Genomic DNA, 25926 nt, shown 5'->3' on the forward strand with positions numbered 1-25926 from the left:
TTAAAACAAAGATTTATTTCTCAAAAAATTTTATAAAAATGAAGAGAATATTAGTGCCTACTATGTGCTTAGGGCTTTATAAACATCTCATTTTATCCTTACAACAATCCTTTGAGGTTGGTGCTGTTATTTTTTCTCATTTTACAGTTGTGGAAAATGAGACAGACAGAGGTTAAATGAGTTTCCCAGGGTCACACAGCTAGTAAGTGTCTGAGGCTAGATTTGAACTCATGTCTTCCTGCTCTTGGTCCATTGCTCTACCCACTGAGCAACCTAGCTGCTGAGAAGGTGTTCATATCAGATGGCCCAATCTCAGTAAAGTAATAGGGAGTCATGTCCCTAGAAAGAAGAGGTAGAAAAGAGGGTTTAAGGAGAAATGACATCATTTTGGACAGGAGTTATATCAGAAAGATATAAATAAAAGGATTTCTGTGCATTAAAGTGAGCCTAAATGAAATTAAAAGAAATACATTTGTAATGGGCCCAATCAGGGTCCAATTCATGATTTCTCTAGCAGCTTTCAGCTACTCGGGAAAAAACATGCTACACCCCAAATGGCAGGAATTTCAGCTAAGGTAATAGCCATGTGGCAGATCAACATGGGAGGTATTTTTGACAGATAAGACCTTGTCATAGATCTTTAGATGAAGAATTCACTGTGGAACAACCTGTACTGGTCTCCTTGCTGATATTGTGCATTTTCCTAGTTGAAGCCCTCAATGTCTCTTGCTTGGACTATTGAAGTAGCCTCCTAATTGGTCCATCTATCTTGTGTCTCTCTCCATTCCAATCTTTTTTCCTTTCAGCTGCCAGTGATTTTTCATGAAGTTCAGTTCTGAACTCTTGTTATTGTTTTTCAGTCATATCCAATTCTCTGTGATCCCATTTTGGGGTTTTCTTGGCAAAAGTGCTAGAGTGGTTTGCCATTTCCTTCTCCCATTCCTTTTACAGATGAGGAAACTGAGGCAGACAGGGTTAAGTGACTTGCCCAGGGTCACACAACTAGTAAGTGTCTGAGGCCAGACTTGAACTCATGAAGATGAGTCTTCCTTACTCCAAACCCAGTGCTCTATCCACCATGCCTCCTAGCTGCTCATGTTACTCCCTTACTTGCGACGAACCCTGGCAGTTTCCTGTCACTTCAAGGATGAGCCACAAATGTCTATATTTTGCATTTAAAGCCTTTTACAACCTGTACCAACTTACCCTTCCAGACTTTTTACATATCACCTCCCTTCTATACACTAGAATCCAGTCACATTGGCCTTTTATTGTTTCTCAAACACCACAATCCACCTCCTGGTTTTTTATTAGTTGTCCCCTGTGCCTGGAATGCTTTCCCAGTTCACTCCCATCTCTGTGAATCCCCAATGTCTTGTAAGGATCAGCTCAAGCACCACCTTCTACATGAAGTCCTACTTGATTCTTCCATCTGTTAAATCATCTTGTTATATTCTGTATATTGACTACATAAAGTCAACCCAAATCAGCTTGTTATATTCTATATATATGTCTCCCTTGCTTAGACAGTAATTTCCTAAAAGGCAGGGATGGCTGTCCTTTTGTCTTTGTATCTCCATAACATGGCAAACATGTTAACTAATTGCTTGCAAGGTCATCTCTGCTTTCTACTTTCAAATTTTTTCATAGTAAATGAATTTAAAACACTTTACAACCCTGTCTTATTTTCACGTTGACCTTTCTACAGTTTTTGATAGAATGTTAAAACAAAAACTCTTTTTCCAGGAAAGATTCTATCTGAAATTTCCTTAAGCATCATTATGGATAAATTACACTTTGTACAACATTACAAAAAACCCAGGTTCTTCTTAATGAATCATCTTCATTTTAAAATTTAAAACTTAAAAAGAAAACATTGACTAGGATGCAGTTCTTCCAACTGAAGTACTCAAACATTTAGCAGGTGGTTAGAAATTGTATTTACCTAAGTGGTGGGCCTATTTTTGTTTTTAAGCCTAGTTTTTAAAGCTATGCTGTGAACAGAGAGGCACTTAGTAGAGTATACATGCAAGAAACAGTATTTTAACATTTTTTGTGCCTTTCTACAAAGCACTAAATGACAAATTATCCAAGCCTGAGTACAACATAATTTAAATTATTATTTTTAGAAAATATCCAGCTGTTACCTACAGAAACAATCACCCAATCCCAGTTTTCAAGTTTGTGTAGAATTGAACCTGCTATACCTGTTGTGTTTCTTGCAAATTCAAAAATAGATTGATTATGTATGAGAGCCAGAACAGGTGTTCCTAGGAAAGTATTGATTTGGAATTTCTTTCAAGAAAAGTTTCTTTATCATAGCAAAATATTAAAACACAGGCTAAAGAATCTGTATAAGATTCAGTAGTGTGCTGGTAAATGTTTAATAATTGGCTCTCTGATAGATAAAAGATACACTGACACTTTTAAGATTTATCTGTATTTTTTATATTTTCTACATTACTTTATTAAGTCTAAACAGTTGACTATACAAGAAATCAGGGCCTAATTTGTAGAATTTGCTGATATCCAAGGCGTAAATTTTCACACTGGAAATTTAACAACCAGCTGTCCTGAACTGGTTAACGCTGGCCCTAGCAAACCCTTGTAAAATTCTCTTCTCTGTCCTCCTATGGCCATCTTCTTATGACCTAGTCAACCATGATCTCTTAGCTGTGCCTTGGCTTTTATTCCTTTCATTTCCCAAAATTATTTGGGGTCAAATAAAAATGATTTATCAGAAATATATGTGTTTGTGGGGAACACAGTTAATAAAAGTCTAAATTATGAGTTAGAGCTGATAAATTCTACTTATATTTAAAGGATTGCTGTGGTTCATCGTATAATATTAAGTATACACAATATGGCTGGTTTTCAGTGAACGTTCAACTTAAGTTTTCTCATTTCCTTACCTTGAGCTTTTTGAAGGAAAAGGGCAATATAAATCCAAGAAGTTGATTAATATTTTCTATCCTGCCAGACATGATTAACTTTAAGAACTTATGAATGTAAATATATAAGAATGGTCTTTACTTTAGACATCTGAAAGTCAAAAGAAAACATTTTCTTGAATACAGATTTGCAAGCTGAAATATTTACATTAACATATTAAAAATGATGTCACATCTAGCCCCTGCCTCATTAATGGTGATATAGCACTCCCTCTCGGCTAACTTTCCCAGTTATACTCACACTAGCTGGTTAGGGCCCTAGAGGAGTTACCTCTGGATCCTAGGGGAAACCCTGGGATGATTTATTACATTGTAGCTCATGAGTCCTCTTCAGTGTGCTTTCTATTAATAATCATCCAGCAGATGAGTTAACTTTTAGGAAAGCATTTGCTCAAATGAATAACAGTAGTTATAAAATATTTCCTCCCAAACCTAGAATGTGCTCTCCTACATCTACACACCAAGTCTGCAGGGGAGGAGAGCAGGCACTGACCTAAACTGTAACAGTATTGAGGCAAAGAGGTAGGGAACACATGAACAAGGCAAGTCTCCATTCCAGAACAGCAGGGCCCCAGTGTCCTATCTTTCTAAAGAGGGTCTTCACAAAGTTTACTGAAGATATAGTGTTTTTGATGCATACTTCACTTTTCTATTTGGTGGGGCAGCTTCATCTAAGATCACAGCCTTTTGGTTGGATGAGTTGACCCACTACTGACCTGGGCCAAATAAATTGCTTGGTTGCTGAGCTGACTCCTCACCAGGCTACTGCTGGGCTAGATCAGGCAGATCTCTCCTGCTGCTGAGCTAGATCAGCATAGCACCAATGTAATACCCACAGTAGTTGCGGCTGTTATGAATATGCTGGCTTAGTTCTGAATTGCAAAATGTAACAGGCTCTCATCATGGAAGACAGAACCAAAACATTTATTCCAACACCAGAAAGTCAAATCCATCATAGCAACAAAGAAATCCGTACACATCCCCAAGCCTCCCCTCCATTAGGGCCTTCCCACAGACCAACTCCCTTAAGCAAAATCACTCCCTTTCTCACTCATGCTGGTTCCTCTGCCTATATCTTTCCCAGCTCTAACTGCTCTGTTTCACTTCCTGCTCCACCCCTTCCTGCTGCACCCAACAGGCAAATTCTTTCCACCACAGGCTCCATGTAACTGAAACTCATGTGACTCAGGTCACATGGGCCTATTAATGAATGGGAAAAATCTTCCCATTTTCATTAACATAACAATCAGGCAGATTTCTCAGCCTCTTGGCTACTGCCCAGGCTGGGCCAGGCAGATTGCTTGGCTGTTTGGTTCTTCACAAGAATTTGACATCTCTGCTAAAAACGTTGATCCACTGGACCCCTAGAACTTGCTCTTTGATGGGCAGTTCCACTGTCTACCAGGTAGATTATTATGGTACTCTTTTCAGTAAGGATATAGACCTTTAGTTTAGGATTGGCAGAAACAATCCCTCAGAGCCTTGGCTCTGAGGTTTGTCATTTCCAGAAGCTTAACATCTCCTGTCTGACAAGTTCTTTTGACTCAGATAAGCATTCCCACAGTGAGAGACCCCACACTAACTTATGGTGTCCACCCTAGTTAAATTTCTGAGATTTCTGTTCAGTCTAATGCAGATGTGTGGCTAGGGACAGAGATACAGAATCAGTGATGTGGGGCAAGTCCACTGCCTTTCCTGGCCTTTCCAGTCAAGGTTTAGACCCTTTCCAATGTGTGGAATGCTGCCTTTAAATCCGAAAAAGTCTTTCAACATTTCAATGACTTGTTTTTTTCTTTTTGGCCCCTTATTAAGCTTTGCTAAATCTAAAGGAGGCATATTCTTAAATCAACCTCAAGAGGCATTTAGTAAGAGGACGTGGTTATTTCTTCTTAGGTGTCCAAACATAAAAAAAAAATTAAGAATATCTTTCCAACCCCACCCCCTATGCCTTAGTTTCCCATTTTTGATCAGTCATGTATGAACTGGTATATATATTTTAGGGTGGTTAGGAGGTACAGTGAATAGAGCGCTGAGCCTGGAGTCAGCAAAACCTGAGTTCAAGCATGGCCTCAGACATTTGCTGGTGGTATGACCCTGGGCAAGTCACATAACCCTGTTTGCCATAGTTACTTATCTGTAAAATGAAGTAGAGAAGGAAATAATAAACCACTTCATTATCTTTGCCAAGAAAACCCCAAAAGAGATCATGAAGAGTTGAAATGGTTAAACATAACACATATATTTAAACCTATATATAGAATTAAAATTTTTTTCAGCCTCTACTACCTTTTGAGGTAGTACTTTTTTTTTTCTGGGAGAAGACAGGATGTTTATTGGGGGATAAGGTGCAGATTCTTCAGCCATTGGAGCAAAGGCCCATGGGGATCGTGGGGGTGGCCGGGGATGTCGGGCATGTTGCCATCATCTCAGACAGGAATGGGGTAGTTGTAGGGGGTCTCACAGTTGATCATGCCTGCGTACTTGGTACAGGGTCTCAGGGGAGGCATGAGCAGAGCTAGGGTGCTGATGGCGAAGGACATGGTCAGCACCGGCTCCTTGGCCCAGGCCTCCTTCAGGAACTGGCCCAGTCTGCCTGCCATGTTGGCTGCTTTCTCTTTCACCTGAGGGGCAGCACGAGGTAGTATGCTTTACTATCCAAAATCTATTTACTTTTGTCTGGAATTTTCCTTTTTGTCAGAATTAATGGGGTAATCTAACTTCCAGTATTCTAGAATTTGGCAAGGATTGGTCATAATTCCATAAGCCAATCAGTGTTTTACAGGCAGATGTGTTTCAGAGGGTTTAAATTAAGGAAGATAGCTGATTTCTTTTTTCACATACTCCAGTGCCACCTTATTTTGTAGAGTTTCGCTCAAAAAGACTCCCTCATTGGCCTGCCATGTGACCCTTACTTTTTTTCCTTTTATAATATTTTATTTCCCCCCAATTTCATGTTAAAACAATTTTTTGTAACATTCTAAAAAAAAGTTTCAAGTTCAAAATTTGGTTCTTGCTTCCTTCCCTCTCTCCCCTCCATTCTGCATGAGATGGTAAGCAACACAATATAGTTTATACACGTGCAATCATGTAAAATATTTCCATATTAATCATTTTGTATGAGAGAGAGAGAGAGAGAGAGAGAGAGAGAGAGAAGGAAAGAAAGAAAGAACATGGTTCAGTCCACATTCAGATGGTATCAGTTCTTTCTCTGGACTCAGGCTGTGTGCTTCATCATGAGTCCTTTGGGATTGTCTTGGATTGTTGTATAGCTGAAATTAGCTGTCATTCACAATTCTTCATCATATAGTATTGCTGTTACTGTGTACATAATTCTCCTGGTTTTGCTCACTTCACTTTGCATCAGTTCAGGTTTTTCTGAAGTCATCCCGCTTGTCATTTTTTATATCACAATAATATTCTACCATAATCGTATATCACAGCTTGTTTAGCCACTCCCCAATTCATGGACATCCTCTCAATTTCCAATTCTTAGCCACCACAAAAAGAACAGCTATAAATATTTTTGTACAAATTTATACTTTTCCCTGTTTTTGGATGTCTTTGGGATATAGACATAGCAGTGGTATTGTTGGATCAAAGGGTATGCACAGTTTTATAGCCCTTTAGGTATAATTCCAAATTGCTTTACAGAATTGTTGGATCAGTTCACAACTCCACCAACAATGCATTAGTGTTCCAGTTTTCCCATATCCCCTCCAACATTTATCGTTTTCCTTTTTTGTAATGTTAGCCAATCTGACAAGTGTGAGGTGGCAATTCAGAGTTGTTTTAATTTGCATTTCTCTAATCAATACTGATTTAGAGCATTTTTTTTTCATGTGACTATAGATAGCTTTCTTTGTCTGAAAACTGCCTCTTCATATCCTTTGACCATTTATCAATTGGGGAATGACTTGTGTTTTTGTAAATTTGACTTAGTTCTCTATATATTTGAGAAATGAGACCTTTATCAGAGATACTTGTTGCAAAATTTTTTCCCTCAGTTTTCTGCTTTCCTTTTAATTTTGGTTGCATTGGTTTTGTTTGTGCAAAAACTTTAATTTTATGTAATCAAAATTATCTATTTAACATTTTGTAATGTTGTCTGTATTCTCTTTGGTCTTAAATTTTCCCCTTATCCATAGATTTGGCAGGTAGACTATTCCTTGCTCTTCTATTTTGCTACCCCTCATGTGTAAGTCATGTATCCATTTTGACCTTATCTTGGTACATGGTGTGAGACATTGATCTATACCTAGTTTCTGCCATACTGTTTTTCAGTTTTCTCAGCAGCTTTTGTCAAATAATGAGTTTCTGTTCCAGAAGTCCAGATCTTTGGGTTTATCATATATTAAAGATAACAAGGTAATTTACTATGCTCTAATGTATACCTAATCTATTCCACTGATCTACGACTCTATTTCTTAGCCAATGCCAGATTGTTTTGATAATTACTGCTTTATAATACAGTTTGTGATCTGATATAGCTAGACTACCTTCCTTCACATTTTTCCATTGATTTCCTTGATATCCTTGACATTTTGTTCTTCCAGATAATTTAAAAAAAATTTTCTAGCTCTGCAAAATAATTTTTTGGTAGTTTGATTGATATGGCACTGAATAAATAGATTGATTTAGGTAGAATTGTCATTATTATATTGGCTTGCCCTACCCATGAGCAATTAATATTTTTCCAGTTGTTCAGATCTGACTTTGTTTGTGTGAAAAGTGTTTTATAATTGCATTCATATAGTTCTTGGGTTTGTCTTGGCAAGCAGGCTCCCAAGTATTTTATATTGTCTATGGTTATTTTAAATGGAATTTCTCTTTCTATCTCTTGCTGCTGAATTTTGTTGGTTATCTTCTATCCTGCAACTTTTCTAAATGTGTTAATTATTTAAGTAGTTTCTTATTTGATTCTCTAGGATTTTCGAAGTATAATATCACATCATCTGCAAAGTGTAATAGTTTTGTTTTCTCATTGCCTTTTCTAATTCCTTCAATTTCTTTTTCGTCTCTTATTGCTATAGCTAACATTTCTAGTACCTTTTTGAACAATGGTGGCGATAATGGGCATCCTTGCTTCACCCTGATCTTATTGGAAAGGCTTCTAGCTTATCCCCATTGCTGATAATGCTTGATGATCATTTTAGATAAATATTACTTATCATTTTAAGGAAAGTTCCCTTTATTCCTATGCTTTCTAGAGTTTTTTTTTAAATAGGAATGGGTGTTGTATTTTGTCAAAAGTTTTTTCTGCATCTATTGAGATAATCATATGATTTCTGTTGGTTTTGTTACTGATATTATATATATCTTAAGATAGACCAACCATTTTTATTTTCCTCTGATCGGTTCAGGAATCAGGAATCCAGAAGATAGCTCTTTACATGGGCTTTGGAGAGGGTCTGGGGGCAACACCTACAGGTCTGAATCACAGTGGGGGTATCTGATCCTTTCGTGCCTCAAGGGAGCAGTTCCTCACTATCTTGCTGGGCAGCACATAGGAGTTGAAGACACTGGCCTTGGAGATGCCCTTAATGGCTGTGGCTTCCACGATGTTACAGATGACGAACTTCTTGATGGCCTTGTCCTTGGGCATGTGGCGGGTATAGTTGGTGCAGTGGCTGGGCTGCATGTGCCTGAGGCCCTTCTTGGTGCGCCCATTGTTCCTCCTCTTCTTGGTCATCTTGGAAGCCAGGAACCTAAAAGGAGTTGTTGTTGACATTGACCTTTACTTTCTACAGACTGCCTCTTTCTAGAGGCAGCTGGTGAGACAGTGGATACAGCACTAGACCTGTAATCAGGAAAAGCTAAATTCAAATCCAATCTCAGACATTTTCTAGATGTGTGACCCTAGGCAAGTCACTTAACCTTTGCAGGCTTTAGTTTCTTCAACTGTAAAATGGGACTATAATGACACCTACCCTGCAGGGTTTTTGTGAGGATCAAATGAGGTATTTGTAAAAGCACTTAGCACAGTACTTGACACATGGTAGGTGGTGCTATATAAAATGTTTTTTCCCTTCCTTTCCCCTACATAAACAAAAATTCAAAGCATTTGAGCATATGCCTTTAAGTTTCTTCCCCAGCAGAAAACTTACAAAACCATACAGCCACACAGATTGGGCCTACTATAAATGAATGCTATCTAATCTCAATTGGGTCTACCCCTGAGGCACAGAAATTCTTTTATTCATCTCATATTGACTTTCTATCACATTCCTTTCAGCTATGGTTTTGTAAATGTATAGGTTCAATTTAAGAGTTTCTTACATGAAATATGGGATATTAAATTAAATAAATAAGCTTTTGAAACCTATGCAATTATGTTCAATTCCAATATTTAAGTCCTAAGGCACTTGGGTTATCTAGAATCCTAGGATGAGGTAGTAGAAGAAAACTGAACCCTGAGACAGGACATCTGGTTTTTAAATAACTCTGTGACCTTAAGTAAGTCACTTATCCTCTCTGGGCCTCAATTTTTTTTTAATCTGTTAAATGAGGGAGTTAGACTAGATGAACTTTAAGGTTCTTTCCAGTTTAAATATTTTTGTGATTCCATAGCTCTTAACAGATTTTCAAACCTTGGTACAGCATTTTAAACCCTCAGAAATGGTGAGAGAATGGCTTGCTCTGTCTCTCCTGGAAGGGATGGCTAGCCCAGGGATTTAGGGTATGACTTCCTTTGATCATTTTCTGAAACTGAGTGTTTTGACTGATAAATTCTAACTTCTGGCTGTTTCTTGAAAAGGTTGCTCAGTAGTCACAGTGTAAAATGTGCTAATTAAAAATAAAAGAGAGTTCTGGATGTTTTCTTATTTGTATACAAATCTCTGCCTCACCTTACCTCTCACAATCTCTATTTCTACTTCTAGTCTATAATTGTACTTCCTTGTGTCTGAAATTAATTCTGTGAAAAGGTCAAACTGACATTTCAGAAGGACACCCTGAGGGTGGGTTTCAAGATAATATTTCTCAAGATAACATTTTTTGTTCAGTTGTTTTGGTCCTGTCTTTGTGATCCCATTTGGGGTTTCCTTGGCAGAGATACTAGAGTGGTTTGAAATTTCCTTCTCCAGCTCATTTTACAGATGGGGAAACTGAGGCAAACAGGGTTAAGTGAGTTGCCCAGGGTGACACAGCTAGTAATTGTCTGAGGTCAGATTTGAACCCAGGTTTTCCTGACTCCAGGCCTAGCACCATGCCACTTATAATTTAAATATGTAAATGTTGAGTGGATTTAAAGAAAACAGGATTTTGCAAAATCTTTTGAGTTTTAAAGTTATATGTGTAAGGGTGTACCGGAGCCAGCTGGAACTGGCTTGGTAGAGAAGATTGTTAAATTTTCAGTGTGAGAATTTACACGTCAGAAATCTGCAAAGCTACACATTAGGGCTTGATTTTTTGTTTTGTTCATTGTCTAGACTTAAGAAAGTGATAGAAATAATGTTAATAATGCAGATTAAATTCAGCAGCATGTCACCCTGTACTCACTGTGTTACCTAGGGCAAGACACTTAACCTCTCATAGCCCCTGATAACTCCCTAAGTCTATGAGTCTGGTAGAGAACCTGCAGCCTCAAGGCCACACATGGCCCTCTAGGTCCTCAAGTGTGGCCCTTTACAAATCCCCTTAATAAAAATCCCACCCCTGCTCTAAGTTGTTGAGCTGTGTTGGTAGTGCTTTCTTTGATGTGAGCTCCCAACACAATGAATGAAATCATAGTTTTGAAACACCACCACCACCACCAGCACAAATATAAAGTATCAAATACATACTAAATGAATGGGATAAGGATACCTGGTTATTTACTCCAGGAATTTCAATTTCCCATACCTATTTCAGACTATTGTCATGCCATTGATTTATAAAGCAGTGAGCTCTTCCAATGTATACATTTTCCCAGAATTATTTATTTATTTAATATTTTTAGTTTTCAGCATTGATTTTCACAAGAGTTTGATTTACAAATTTTCTCCCCATTTCTGCCCTCCCCCCCACTCCAAGATGGCATATCTGGTTGCCCCATTCTCCAGTCAGCTCTCCCTTCTGTCACCCACTCCCCCCCATCCCCTTTTCCCTTACTTTCTTATAGGGCAAGATAAATTTCTATGCCCCATTGCCTGTATATCTTATTTCCTAGTTGCATGCAAAAACTTTTTTTTTGTTTTTGAACATCTGTTTTTAAAACTTTGAGTTCCAAGTTCTCTCCCCTCTTCCCTCCCCACCCATCCTCCCTAAGAAGGCAAGCAATTCAACATAGGCCATATGCCTATCATTATGTAAAATCCTTCTACAATACTCATGTTGTGAAAGACTAACTACATTTTGCTTCTTCTAATCCTATTCCCCTTTATTCAATTTTCTCCCTTGACCCTGTCCCTTTTCAAAAGTGTTTGGTTTTGATTACCTCCTCCCCCTATCTGCCCTCCCCTCTATCATCCCCCCTTTTTGATCTCCTTCCTCCTTTCCTGTGGTGTAAGATACCCAATTGAGTATGTATGGTATTCCCTCCTCAGATCAGATCTAATGAGAGCAAGATTCACTCATTCCCCCTCACCTGCCCCCTCTTCCCTTCCTACAGAACTGCTTTTTCTTGCCACTTTTATGTGAGATAATTTACCCCATTCTATCCCTTTCTCCCTCTCTCAATATATTCTTCTCTCATCCCTTAATTTGATTTTATTTTTCTAGATATCATCCCTTCATATTCAACTCACCCTGTGCCCTCTGTCTATATATACGTATATTCCCTTCAGGTACCCTAATATTGATTTCCCAGAATTATTTGGACAGATTCAGGACAGCAGCCCCCACCTTGGAATACTTTGAAAATAGAAAATGGAATTTATGGTTAACAAAGTTTCATTGAGTTCTTTTAATCTAATTCTTCTCTTATGACTACACTGAGTACAATGGGCTGCCCACGGTCACAGAGTAGACATAATCTTTTTAGCCTTCAAGATGAGACAAATTTTTCTCACTCTTGGGAATTTTTCTCAGGGGGATTCCTTCTAAAAGTTTACATAAATCACTCTTATTGTCATTACAGTCATTATAGGTTTTTTACTATTAAATGCTGGGTAGAGCAGGTGATTCCTTTTTTTTTAATTGCCAAAAGTTTATTTTTCAATATTCTTTCTAGTCTTTGCTTTTTCTTTCTTGAAGGGATTGCTTTCTCCTTCTAAGACTAGTACCAGATTTTCATGAGGGCTAGGTTATCAAATTCCATGCTATGCCACCTCTTTTCAGGCTGAACTTGGCTTGGTTTTCAATTTGTATAAATCTTGATTTATAAAAATCTTTCTACAACATTTGTTTTCAGAATATTTGCTTTGATTTGCTGGATAGAAAAAAGAGAGCTACATAGATAAGTGTTCTCTGACTACTTGGAAGAACAAATTCTGATATTTTTTTCAAATCTGGTTTTTCTTGCATAGCAGGATTGTTGGTGCACAGTCCTGGAACTTCTGGCTATAAAAGATCTTGCAAGCTGGAGCAAGTTCAGTTAAAAAGCTGTATAATGAAGAAATCACACATAATGATGCTTAAAAATATTTTTCCTAATGACAGATAATTATTCTAGGAACAATTCTACCATCCCTTATTATATTTATTCTATTGTACTTCCATATTGTGCTGAACTAAGTTTCCTCTAATCTATTGCATTATTCAGTTTTAAGATTGGGTGGAATTGTAAATAAATGGTGCCTTATTTCCTAGGATTATATCTGAAGTATTCTACCTCATATGACCTTAGTTTTCCATTCTCCTTTTTTCTATTTCCACTATCTAAAACTATGTTTTTTCTTCAGAGGAAAACTCAAACTGCTATAGGAGAGCTCTAAATCTGTGACCTTTACTTTCCCTGTGAAAGCAATTCCATTTCTATTCCATACTAACAGTTTGAAGCAAGGTAGTCAGAGAGATGGCAGATTGATTTTTAAAAAGTTTCAAATTGCATATCCTAATTATTCAACATATATTGTGCTTACTCGTGTCAGTCTCTGTATCATCTTGTTTGTACGTAATTGTTTGTATGCTGTCTCCCCTATTAGATTTTCAGCTCCTTAAGAGCAGGGACTATATTTTAACTTTCTTTGTATCCCCTGATCTTAGCACAATGCCTGGCACATAGTAGGCACTTAATAAATGCAAATTGATTTGGGCATACAATAAAAGGCAAAAACAGCCCTGGTCCTAAGGAACTCATATTCTAATGGGTGAGATATGTAAATAACCAGGTACATATAAGTTGTAAACAGAGAGAGCATATGAAGTTTGGTGGGTTAGGAAACCCACGAGTGTTTAATAATTTTATATCAACCTGGTGGCTGGTGGAAGGTGAGATTCTTTTGTGGAATGCTGTAGGGCTCTGTTTTGTTCACTATTTTACTCAGTATAGTAAAACATCTAGGTGGTGCAGTGGATTGAGTACTGGACTTGGAGTCAGGAAGACTCATTTTGCTAATTTCACATCTGGCCTCAGATATTGACTAGCTGTGTGACCCTGGGCAAGTCACTCAACTCTGCCTCTGTTTCCTTGCCTATAAAATGATCTGGAGAAGGAAATGGCAAGCCACTCCAGTATCTCTGCAAAAAAAACCCCCAAATGGGGTCGTGAAGAATAGGACACAACTGAAAAACAACTGAACAACATAGCAAAACAGAGAAAGCACAGGTTTTGGAGTCATCAGGCCTGGGTTTGAATCCCAGTTCTGCTATTTATAACTCGAGTGATCTTGGGCAAGGCATTCTACCTCTCTGTGTGTCAGGTTCCTTATCTAAAAAATAAAGGGCCTGGACTAGATGATCTCTAAGGTCTCTTCTAACTTAAATACTATGGGTTTGTGTCTTTGTATCCCATCCATCTCAGCCTCACCCAACTGATGGTTGAAATGGCTAAAAATCTTCCAGGGTGGCAGTTAAGGTGTTTCCATATAGGTTATCCATGTGGAGCCTGAGTATCATGGCCTTGGGGCTAATCAGTCATTAAGTTCGTGTAAGACTATCTTCACAAAGAAGCTGGGGCTTATTTGTAGGGGAAGAGGACAACCATCTAGAAGGGCCTATCTGTGTAACTTATCAAAATGCAGTAGAGAGCAGAGAGACAAGGGAATACAAGAGTAGAGATGGAAATCAGAACTGCGTGCCAAAGTATTAAATCAGGAAGATGGAAAACAAGGCAGGTCAAGAGAAAGGTTCCAGAGCAAAAAGCTTACAGCACTTTGCTGCACTCCTTTGGGAGCAGCTGTGGACTGTCTTGGGAAACCATAGCCAGCCCAGCCTTCCCAAGGGGCCTGCCTAGGTGGGTTGTGTTCTCTCCTAGCCTTGATTTCCTGAATGAGAGGCAGGTTTGTTAGGGTTATTCGTAGCCACCTGGATAAAGGCTTAGGTAGACTCTTTTCCAATTTGCAGATGAAAAAGCTGGGAAAGATAGCTAATATGTTAGATGGGAGAACTTGGATCCAGAGAGATCCCAGCAGGCTGGGACTGTGAAGCCAAAGTTAATAAAAAGCAATTTAATAGGGATTAATAGCATTTTCTTCACTTAGGTTCAATTATCAACTGCATAAGTTTTGATACAGGGGAAATGTGTCTAGGTGGTCATAACTCAAGTGGACTGGTAGCTCAAATCAATAATGGGATATGACAGGCCAAAAAAAAACAAAGAATGCAGCCTAGGTACCTAGGTGGCACAGTGACTAGAGTGTTGGCCTTAGAGTCAGGAAGATCTGATTCAAATCCTGCCCGAGGCATTTAACTGTGTGACCCAGGGCAAGTCACTTAACCTCTCTCAGATTCAGCTTCTTCATCTATAAAATGGGGGTGATAATAGCAATTATTTCATAAGGTTATTGTGAAGATCAAATGTGTAAAGCATTTTACAAACCTGGAAGTGTTATATTAACACTAGGTATCATTATCTTAAAAAGAAACAGCATCCAAAATGAAAAAGGTCATAGTCCTATATTACTATCTTTAGTCAGACCATATGTTAAGTCATATGTTCAGTTCTTGATGCACATTTTAGAAGTGACATCGACAAATTGGCATATATTCAGAGGAAATTGATTAGGGGAGAGAGGCAACTGAAAACCATGCCCTAAAAGGATTAGTTGAAGGAGTTGAAGATGCTTAGTTAGCACAAGAGAAGATTTGGGATGTCATCTCTGTCTTCAGATTATTTAAAGGTTGTCATGTGAAAGAGTGATTAGGCTTGAATAGAAATTTGGTTCCAAGGGGTAGAAGTAAGATGACTAGGTGAAAATTATAGGGAGCAGGATATCAGCTCCAGAAAAGGAAAAACATTTCTTACACTTCTAGTTGTATAAAATAGAATGAACTTCCTTGAGAGGCAGTGAATTCCTTTTCATCATTAGTTGTCAGTAATGTTGCTTTATTCTTCAGGAATAGGTTAAAATGGGTGACCTCTCCAGTCTCTTTTTAAAAAAAAAATTATGAGAGCTTTTTAAAAAATGATAGCCTTTGTTTTTACATCATTTATTTCCTGCTGTATTTTTTCCCTTGTCTTTTATAATAATGTATGAAGAAAAGAAGATACAACAAAAGATTTCACCCTCTAAAGTCTCTTATATCTTAAGATTCCAACTCCATAGTGCAACACTATAGTTAAATAAGCCATTTGGTGAGGAATCAAAGGACCTAGGTTCCTATCGTAGCTTTAGCACTGACTAGCCTGAACTGGGGGCAAGTCACCTTATCATCATCATCATCATCTTCATAGCTGATACATATTTGGAATGCCCCCAAAAGTTATTAAAGCTTAAAACTGAAATAAGAATTTTGGGACACTCTGAATAGCTTTTAAAAGCTTGCAAAATGCTTAACGTATATTATCTCATTTAAGCCTCACAATAGTCCTGTGAAGTAGCTATTACAAATGTTATTATCCCCATTTTACAGGCAAGGAAACAGACTGAGAGAGGTTAAGTAATTTGTTTATGGCAGCATAAGTAAATATTGGAAGAGGATCCAGACCCAAGTCTGTCTGACTCCAAGTCCAGCGTTTTATCTGTTATGCCACCCTGCCTTACACTGTCTCATTTCACTCTCAGTTTCCTCATCTAGAAATGAGGAGTTTGAGTTCCATGATTTCCAAGGATCCTGCATGGTCCATTATTCTGTGCAATGAAATACAAAGCTACTTGTCAAATGTCCAGTTCATTTAATACTTCAATAATCATTTAATACTTCAATACTTGATCTTATCGATACTGGCATTCCTTACGTGGCTACCAATCATAACCCACCTGTATTTTCTCAAGCTGCGTGATTCTTGCTCATGTACTTTTATTAACTCTCTATTATTGTTGTTGAAGTTCTCTGTTGAAGTTCTACAGTCTTTTCTGTTTTTTCCCCTGGCAATGTGTCAATTTTTTTTGGTGGTAATGTGTCATTTTTTCCATCATTAGACAAACATATCATTAGAGAACTGACTGTTAAATTAATTTTTATGGACAATCTAAAAATTGTGTTATTATTAGCAGCCAAAGCCTATTTTTTTCACCACCCTTCTTCTGTTACTGTGTAAGGAAAGGGGAGTAACACAGGTCTGAGATCCATTTAAAATTAGTTGGGTCTGCCAAACCTATAGCCTTTGGGAACCTAGACTAACCTCTATGTCATCATTAGGCTTCACAGTAGGACTTCCGTGGAGATGTCCTGTCCTTCGACTTCATATTTCCTTTTATATTCTGACAGGAGTGGATTAGAGGTTAGAGATAGAGGAATGTACAGAACTGGCAGTTTTCTGGAAGAGGAACTCTGACAAGAGGAATGAACCTCAAGAGACAATGCTATAGGGCTTCTCTTCTGATTCATGGCCCCAACATTCTTCATGACCAGGTATCAAACACACTCTTGCTTCTTCTTCAATAGTCAGTCACCTGTGGATTACCAGTGAATGGTCTTTGTCTCAAAACTTTGTCATATCCTGATCAGAAGAGTGATTTAAGTTTGTTCATGTTGTGTGAGGTAAATAAAAATGTGAAGACTTCACCGATATGTGTGTGTATATATATATATATATATGTATATATACACATATATATGTATATATATATGTACACACACATATACATATACATGTGTGTATATATACATATATATGTATATATATATGTATATATGTATATATATACTAAGAAATGTTTAAAAATCAAGAAATAGGGAAATAGGGAAGTGAAAAAAATTCTAAGGCCATGAGAGTCTGATGGCTCAGCCTCTGGGAAAGTTTATCCTGAAACTTTTTGTTCTTTCTTCTGGTTCTGATTTAAAGATTTGCCCAGTAAGAATAGGGTCACTGTGACCTGCCTTCCTTTACTGTGAAAGTACTGTAAGAGAATGGAGAGGGTCTCCCCCTCCCCTTATCCTATTCTCCTTCTTTAGATTTGTAGATGTCACCTCAGTTGTAATCATTAACTAAGAGAATGGGAATTGGAGTTTCTGTGCCTCAATTTCTCGGTTCTTTGTTTAGCTTTCGTGCTCAGATTATAAGCCTGCCTCCCAGCCAATGATGAGAAAGGTCAGAGGTGGGTGGGAATTCTCTTGTGTTAGGTATAATTATTGCTGCTTTGCTCCTTGTAAAGCGCCTCCCTTGCTAGATCTGTTCTAGCAGAGGATGCCCTATTTTCGAGAATTGAATAAAATTTATTTCTGTTCTCACCCTGAGATGGCTCCTTATTATAAATTTAATTGGTGAGGGTCTTTCATCCTACTCAATGTGATATTCTTCATTACTCCTAGATTCAGTGTGACTGTTATGGGTAAAAAGCCTATTCACCTCAATTTCTGAGAACTCCTCTAATGCAATCTTGTTCTTCTTTGCCAGGCCATTCAGGAGACACAGATTCAATTCCAAAGGCATTTAATTAAGGCATGAAGCAGCACAACTGTCAAAGAAGGTAATTAAAAAGTAAAATATTTCTTGTATTCATATCAAAGGAGTACAAACTAGGATGTCTGATACTTCTTATTTATTTGTTTTTTTGCTCAAATTTTGGATGTTTGTTAGATAGACTTTAGGCCATTGTTTTTTGCTACTGTCTTTTTTCTTGGACTGTATTTCCCATCTTTAAGTGTACTTACTGTTAGCTTGTATCTGTTTTTAAAGTTTCTTGTCTTGTAATATGTTACTTACCGATTATGGTCCTCTCCTAGTAATGTTACCATGTCCAGTGCTCATGCATCTTGTAAATGTAGTCTTTCCTTTTGGATGATGCTAGAGATAATTAGTCCTGGGGACATTCACTACACTGAAGATCAGGTATCCCTTTCCTCTGCGATAAATCTGTGGTTCCAATATCATAAAATTTTCATGTGGAAAAATAATCAGAAAGTATTCTTATCCTCATAATGTTGCCCCCTACACTGAAAAGCTATTTGAACAGTATGTTCATGCAAACACTATATTCATTCATGAACAGTAAAGATACCAAATAAGCTAAGAGGGCTGTCACTCAGTCTCTTGTTATTCTTTTAACCTCTCAAGAAGTTGAGTAGCTTATCTTTAGTAGATTGTCACAGTCTGGTTTAAAGAGAAGGTAAAGAGTCAAAGACAAGAAAAAAAAAACCCACATTTACTTAACAAAAAGCTACCAAAGACCTCTAAGGCACAAAGCAATACATTTGCATAAACTAGCTACTTCATTTGAGTATTGGTCAAGTAGCCCTCATTTTCAGAGCAAGGAGCTAGAAATGTGTTTACTTTGCAGCTCACAAAAGATAATGAAGCCCTTTTGGAAAGCTGTGTTTTTAGGCCCAAAATTAAATCTTGTGGCACTGGGTTAATACTTTATTAAGCTTAGTATATGGTCAGACATATCCTTTTCCCTGCTCCCCACCTCCTTTTTATTAGAGGAAAGATTCTTTGTTCCCAGTTCAAAATTCCTTGTGGAGTCATTATTTTGATCCTTGAAAAAAGCCTGGTTGAGCCACTTGAAAGAAATAGGAAATTCCAGGGAGGCTATATCTATCAATCAGTTGAGCCTATAAAATCCAGGATTCTTCCTCCTCCAATCAGCTTCTAGCATCAGTGCTTTTTTCCCAACCAGGTCAGCTCCCAGCTATAGATACAAAAACTGTCTTCCTCCATTGAGCTACTCATGGGGGCAATTAAGCTCTTATTTCAATGATCAGTTCAGCTGCTTTTCTATGAGCCATCCATTCATCTGGGTGCTGTTCCTTTCATGAAGTAGGAGGAAGTATCAGATGAAGTCTTCTGCTCAGTTAGGCTCAACTAGGGTCTGATTGTCTCCAATTTGCTTCTTTCAAGCAGCAGGGATCAGTCTCTGCTCTGCTTCTCCTGCCTTTGATTTGCTTTTTTGGATTTTTTTCTTACCCACTTTCACTTCCTTTGTTTGTTCTGTTTTTTCCTGCCTCAAAGCAAAGTCTCTTCGAATTAAGTGACTCACTTCTAAATTAGGATGAGCAACCAAAGTTTAGTTTTTGACAGACTTGCTACAGATGGGCAATAAACAATTCTCATAGCCATAAAAAGGTATAGCTATCAGGGTTTCCCATCTAGCAAACTCAAAGTTCTCATAATAATCATATGTTAATTAGCTATTGGGAAACAGGATACCTTGGACACCTTTTCCTTCAGCAAGTAGGTTTTTCCTCTAAGGGCCAGAAAGAATTCATGTACTGAGGAGTCATGGTCAGTATCACATAAGATTTAACAGACATGACTTTAAAGAAATAAAGACCTTGGAAAAAAGCTCTTTGAAGGAAAAAAAAAGATATAGGCTTACAACTTGAATCACTTATCCAGCAAAATTAAGTATTATTCTACTGAGTGGGAAAAAATGGATCTTTAATGAAATAGAAGACTTCCAAGAATTCTGAATGAAAAGACCAGAGCTGCAGAGAAACTTTGACATACAAACATAGGAATCAAAAGAAACATTAAAAGGTAAATATAAACAAGCAATTATAAAGGGCTAAATAAGGATAAACTGTTTACAGTCTAATATGGGAAGAGGATACCTGTATCCCATTAGAACTCTATCATCATTAAGGGTCACAGAAGAAGTCTAATAAGACAGAAGGCCTGGGAGTCGTAGTTCTATCAAGTTTTGATGATCTTAAAAGAAGAATGCATAGGGAGGGGAAGAGGAATACATTTGTGGGGGGAGGGAGAGGAAGGATGGGAAAAATTATCATATATAATCAGGGTATACAAGTAGAAGTCTCTTCAAATGAAGAAAGGTTTAGTTGAAGTGGGAAACACTTGATGTTATTCTCATTTTAACTTGTTGAAAGATGGAAGAATATACAGTTGAGTACAGAAATAAATCTCACTCAAAAATATTCTCCTTTGGCCACATTATATGCAGTGCATCCCTGGTTAAGTGATGATCATACTTGGATCTTAAGTACTGGTCCAGAAATCCAAATCCTGTTCTCTGATTATAAAAACCATTCACTGATTCTTCTTCACTAAATCATTCACTTTGCACTTCTACTATTCCCTTCTGAATGTTTTATTTAATTTAGTGACATTGAGGAACACACCACCCTTGCCCCTATACTATGAAGTCTTTAGTTTTCTGCTCAGGAGTTCATAATTTGTAGTGTATTTTTTAGGTTTTTTTTCTGATGGAATGAGAGGTTCCCCTGTGTACATTTCACTCAAAGTAGTAATTGAGAGGGGCAGGTTTGACAAGTTTCAGGGGATGCTGGTGTCATCCAAAAAAATGCTCCAGGGAGACAGATCCCACCCTACCCTATGAAATGTTCCTGATCAGACTCCAAATACTTATCCCTTTAGATCCTGTTGCAGACAGACATTTTAAATATTTGCAAACATGTCACAGAATGAAGAAGGCTTGCATATACTTGCTTTGCATAGTAAGCATTTAAATGTTTTTCCATTCATTCATTCATTCAAATATGTAAGTAATTAATATCGCTCAACCTTTCCTCAATTTATTTATTTTTTTTCATTTTTACGCTTTCCTTTTTACATAAAACTATCCATGTGTTTTGCTTCGACATGATAAACACAGGTTACTTGCTTCATTGTTTTCATTTTTACACGTTAAAAACCATGTATTTAGTTTATATGTTATAAACATTTACAGATTACTTGCCTAATGAGAGGTTTCTTGTAACATATAAAATGTTAAAGTAAAATGAATAATTCAGCAATTTCATCCAAAAATTCATGAAGCATTTCACATCTCATCTGTAGTATCCCTGTACCTCTCTATTTAAAAAAAAAAAATTAACAGAAACCTAATTCCTTTCCCTCTCACTCTCCACCCTATTAAAAAAGAAAGCAAATTTCTTGTAACAATAGCCAAGCAAAAACAATTCTCCCAGGGGCTATGTACAAATATGTGTGTGTGTGTGTGTGTGTGTGTGTGTGTGTGTGTCTACACATACAGATACAGACATACATCTGTCTATTTAAATTTTGTTGTTTTCTCATCATTTTTCAGTCATGTCCAGCTCTCCGTGATCCCTTTTGGGATTTTCTTGGCACACGGGTTTGCCATTTCCTTCTCCAGCTCTTTTTTTTTTTAACAGATGAAGAACTGAGGCAAACAGGGTTAAGTGACTTGTCCAGGTTCACACAGCTAGTAATTGTCTGAGGCCAGATTTGAACTAATGAAGATGCATCTTCCTGACTCCAGGCCATAGCACTCTATCCACTGCATCACCTAGTTGCCCTATATGTGTGTGTATATATATATATATATATATATAATTTTATACCTTAACACCAGGCATCCCAGTTGGCTTGTGTTGCCTGATACACTAGTAAGCATAGGGGAAAGAAAGAGATGGGAAATAAGAAAGAAGAGGAAGATGAACAATTTTTTTACAATAATTTAGCAATCTATTTATATCATTCTACCTATTTTTGTAACACCTCCCAAGTAGTACTTTCAGAGTTTTCTTTATTCTGTTTTTAAATAGATAGCAAAGATAAACAGATTTTGACTGTGGAAATGAAAAATGATGTGAACAGATCAATCAACTCAGTTTCACTGATTTTATCTTTCTTCCACAATATGTTATCCTTGCCTTGATCTGCATGAGGGCTTGCTCCTTGGACAGGAAATTAATGCTTGAATGGCTATAATTAGATAACAAAGGCTGATGTCATCCACATACAGTCTGTTTCAACTTATCAAACAAACTACCTTCTTATTTTTAAAGTACAATGCCTCTGTCTTCTGACCTCTATTAAGAGCCATAGTGAATAAAGAAGAATTAAAGCCAAATTTTAATTGACTGAGGCACATTATCTCATTTGCAGATGAACTTTTCTCTATTTCTTCTAGTGTCTGTTATTTGTCCTTCTATGATGACCTCACAAAACGGAAGAAAAAACCTGACTGTATAGTAGAGCAGATCCAACAGCTTCTCCTAGGTTGAATTTGGCCAGGTCATGAGAAAGTAAAGGCTAGGCCCACCATTTTTGTTGGGCTTTGTGCTATACTTGGTTAAAGACTGGTCCTTTTCCTTTGGAGGTTATTGAAGGTAGTAGAGACAAGTATCTATCTAGGACTATTGTACTAGTCCAGATGCTTTTGGAGACCCAAAGGTTTCTACAGATGAGACTAATTAGCTTTCAAATACTAAAGGAAATAGACCTTTACTTGGCACATGAGAAAAAGTATAAGGCTTAACTTGGTACACCCATGAGAATGGGGGATTCCATTCTATTTATTCCATGAAGAGATAAAGATACAACTTGATCTCCAGAAGCCACAGGTTACATCCACAACTCAGCCAGCATCAGGGAATCAGAACCTCAGGTGGGATGTACTATATCACTTCAGGAGTGTGCTGGTAAATGGTTAACAGATGACTATAAGAAAATAAAAGGACACTAGATACAGTTTTAGGATAATTCTCTATTATTAACATTTTCCCCATCATTTTCTTTAATCTACACAATCAACAAAACAATAAATCAATTTCTAGTGGATTTATAGTTTTGCCAATTTCCAAGGTGTAAATACTCACATAATTGGCCTCTTGAGAGCTGGTTTGAGCTGATTCTAGCATACCCCTATTTATAGGCCACAACAGGTGGAAGAAAGGGGCCAAAAATTCCAAGAGAAGTACCCTTGACCTTTGTATCAATAAGGCAAGTGTCACAATAGCAATGGTGACCATGAATATGCCTGTATAGTTCTGTATCGCAGAATATAAGAGACTCTCCATATAGAAGGTGGAAGAAGTAAAATATTTATTCAGACACCAGAGGATCAAATCCCAAAACCAATAACTCCAATTCAACATAACAGCAATTATATCCCAAAACCAGCAAGACCATTTCATTGTAACAGCAAAGTACTTAAAACACAGTATCACAGCAGGGAGCCAAGCCATCCCATAACCATCCTCTCTGCTGGGGCCTTCCAGTAAACACTCACTCAGAAAACCTAGCTGTCTGCTTGCCTTCATCCTCCTCCCAAAGTTCTGAGAGAGAGATTAACAGCTACCCTCAGAGTATATATAACCTTTTTAGAGTTCAAAGGCTTCACAATGCCCCGTCCCCCCCCCCACCTAATTAGCAAAAGGGTGTGGGCCTTCCTACAAACAAGCCTCCTCTAATCAAGTTTCCCTTAACTAGCTCTACCTGAGACCTATTAATGGGATTAATAGTCAGGGAAGATCTTTAATCACATTAATACCACAACCTTATAGAAAGGAAGCGTATGGGTATTGAGTGGAAAGCTAGAAGTTTTCAGCATAAAATATTCTGTATGTGAAGTTTCCAAAAATAAGTCAGGGTAGGTGTTGGGGAGAGTGCTAAGCAGGAGGGAGGGGGCAAATCTAGAAAAAAGATGATCTGTCACAAGGAAGGGTAGGCCTGCCCCCTCCCCTAACCAGAGGAAACTTCTGTTCTATTACAGTGATTTAGATATGGTCCCATCCAGAAGTAAGAGGATAGGGCATGTGAACTGTGGCAAGGATGTATATTATTTTGACTTCTTACTCTTGCTTTACTCACTACTACCCACTTCTAGTGTGTGATACCAGTCTCTTCAAAGAGCTAACTCAGATTACCATCAGCCCATATGATATCTGAATACCATTTCTAGCGTTATGCTAAGTGTGGGGCAGTGGAAACAACCCTGTACTGTCAGGAAACCACAGTTCTAATCAGGAATATGGCACCAACTAACCATTTTTTTTTTTGGTCTCAGTTTCCTTATTTATAAAATGAAGGGGCTGGATATCTAAGGTACCTTCCAGCTCCAAAATCCTATGATTCTCTGAAACAGTGAATATCAGGAGTATTTACTTACATACATCAAGGTTGCACAGTGGGTCTGGAGTCAGGAAGACCTGAGTTCCTATCCAACCTCTCAGACAATTACTACCTCTTTGTGATGCTGGGCAAGTCTGTCTGCCTCAGTTTTCCGAAGTATGAAATGGGAATAGTAACCTACCTTCTGGAATTGTTGTAAGGCTCAAATGAGATAATATTTATTAAGGCTTAGTACAGTGCCTGATACATAGTAGACATTTAATAAATGTTGCTTCCTTTCCTTCTAAAGCCATATAAATAGCTGGTATTAGAAGCCCAAGTAAGTACATGGTACAGTAAGTATGACTAATGGGGAGAATGATGGATTTAGAATCAGGGTATCTGGGTTTGAATTCCAGATCTTCCTTTTACTATCTATGTGACCTTGGGTAAACTATCATCTCCGGGCCTCAGTTTTCTCACTTGAACAATGATGAATTCACAGTAGATGATCTGTAAATTCCCTCCTGGGTCTGAATCTATCATTTTATGATCCTATGGATTCATGATTTCTGACTCTGTACTTACTACCACAGCACACACTTGGTCCTTCTCTATCAACTCATTCTCCTTTGTGTACAAAGATGAAACCGCTATTCATCTTTGTTGAATGAATGAATACTAATCTCTGATATAATAGCAACAGTGCCAATCAATTTATGTAAAGTGCATAGATTATTTAGTCTGCTACATTAAAACCAAGAATTTTAACCTTGAATCAGTATTTGTTTTCAATACTTTAAAAAAAAATTTATCTTTCTCTACCAGCTTGTGCTTTCTGAGTCATCATCATGCATAATTCTAGGGACATTATTGCTTAATTGGTGTTTAATCATTTTTTGCTTCAGACCTTCAATGTCAAGGGGAAATTTATAGGACAAAAAAAAAAACCAAACCAAAAACCCAGTGATCTCAATTGTAATTATACCAAGTTTTACTTATGGAAGTACCTGTGAAGTCTTCTTTTGCAGGTAATTTAATGGCATTTCATTGTACTGGGATCGCATGTAATGCCAGGAACTAGTGAGCTGTGGGTAATGAGATTTAAACAATCACATTTAACAGCTGGGATGAATCTATTATACATTTTGGAAATTAGTTTTACCCTTCCCCATGATTACATGATAGTGGATCCTAAGATATTGGGACATTGTGGTGGGTCAGTTCTTAGGCCTAGAAACCTTGACTAGGGAAGATACAATAAAACTCATATATTACTGTGATCACTATTCTTTCAAACAAAAGACTTAGTCGACTTGTCAGTGTTAGCTGAGATGGTGTGATGCTGATAATAATGAACTCTCGTACTAACAATTGCAGAACGCTCCAAGGAGTTCACTTTTAATTTAAACACAAGCTAAATGTACCATTAAAAAGCTGAGTTACTGACATCATTGCTAACTCATCTGAGGTTCATTGCTTTCCAGCTTTGTTCCTCATATTGAATTGATAGTTACCGTGTACTGCAATGGATCTTTGTAGATTTTCTGGGGAAATATCTTACAGGCTCATAGTTACTGGGAGAGCAATCATTTACCAATAAGAGCTTTCCCATCTCTGCACACATTTTTCTTTGACAGTTTTGGAATATGTTTAGGGGGGCATTGGTAAATGTTTAACAATCAGCTCTCCAAAAAAATCCCACATGTTTATACTGAAATCTCTACTATTACC

General features: G+C 37.6%; 2 pseudogenes; one reads left to right on the plus strand and one right to left on the minus strand.

Moving 5' to 3' along the window:
• Nucleotides 1–5281: 5281 nt before the first annotated feature.
• On the minus strand, nucleotides 5282–5551 carry LOC118847276 (annotated as a pseudogene).
• Nucleotides 5552–18147: 12596 nt separating this feature from the next.
• The window catches only part of LOC118847277, a 159291-nt pseudogene continuing 151512 nt past the window's right edge, over nucleotides 18148–25926 (plus strand).

This window comes from Trichosurus vulpecula, chromosome 4 (genome assembly GCF_011100635.1).
Source record: "Trichosurus vulpecula isolate mTriVul1 chromosome 4, mTriVul1.pri, whole genome shotgun sequence".
Lineage (NCBI taxonomy): Eukaryota > Metazoa > Chordata > Mammalia > Diprotodontia > Phalangeridae > Trichosurus > Trichosurus vulpecula.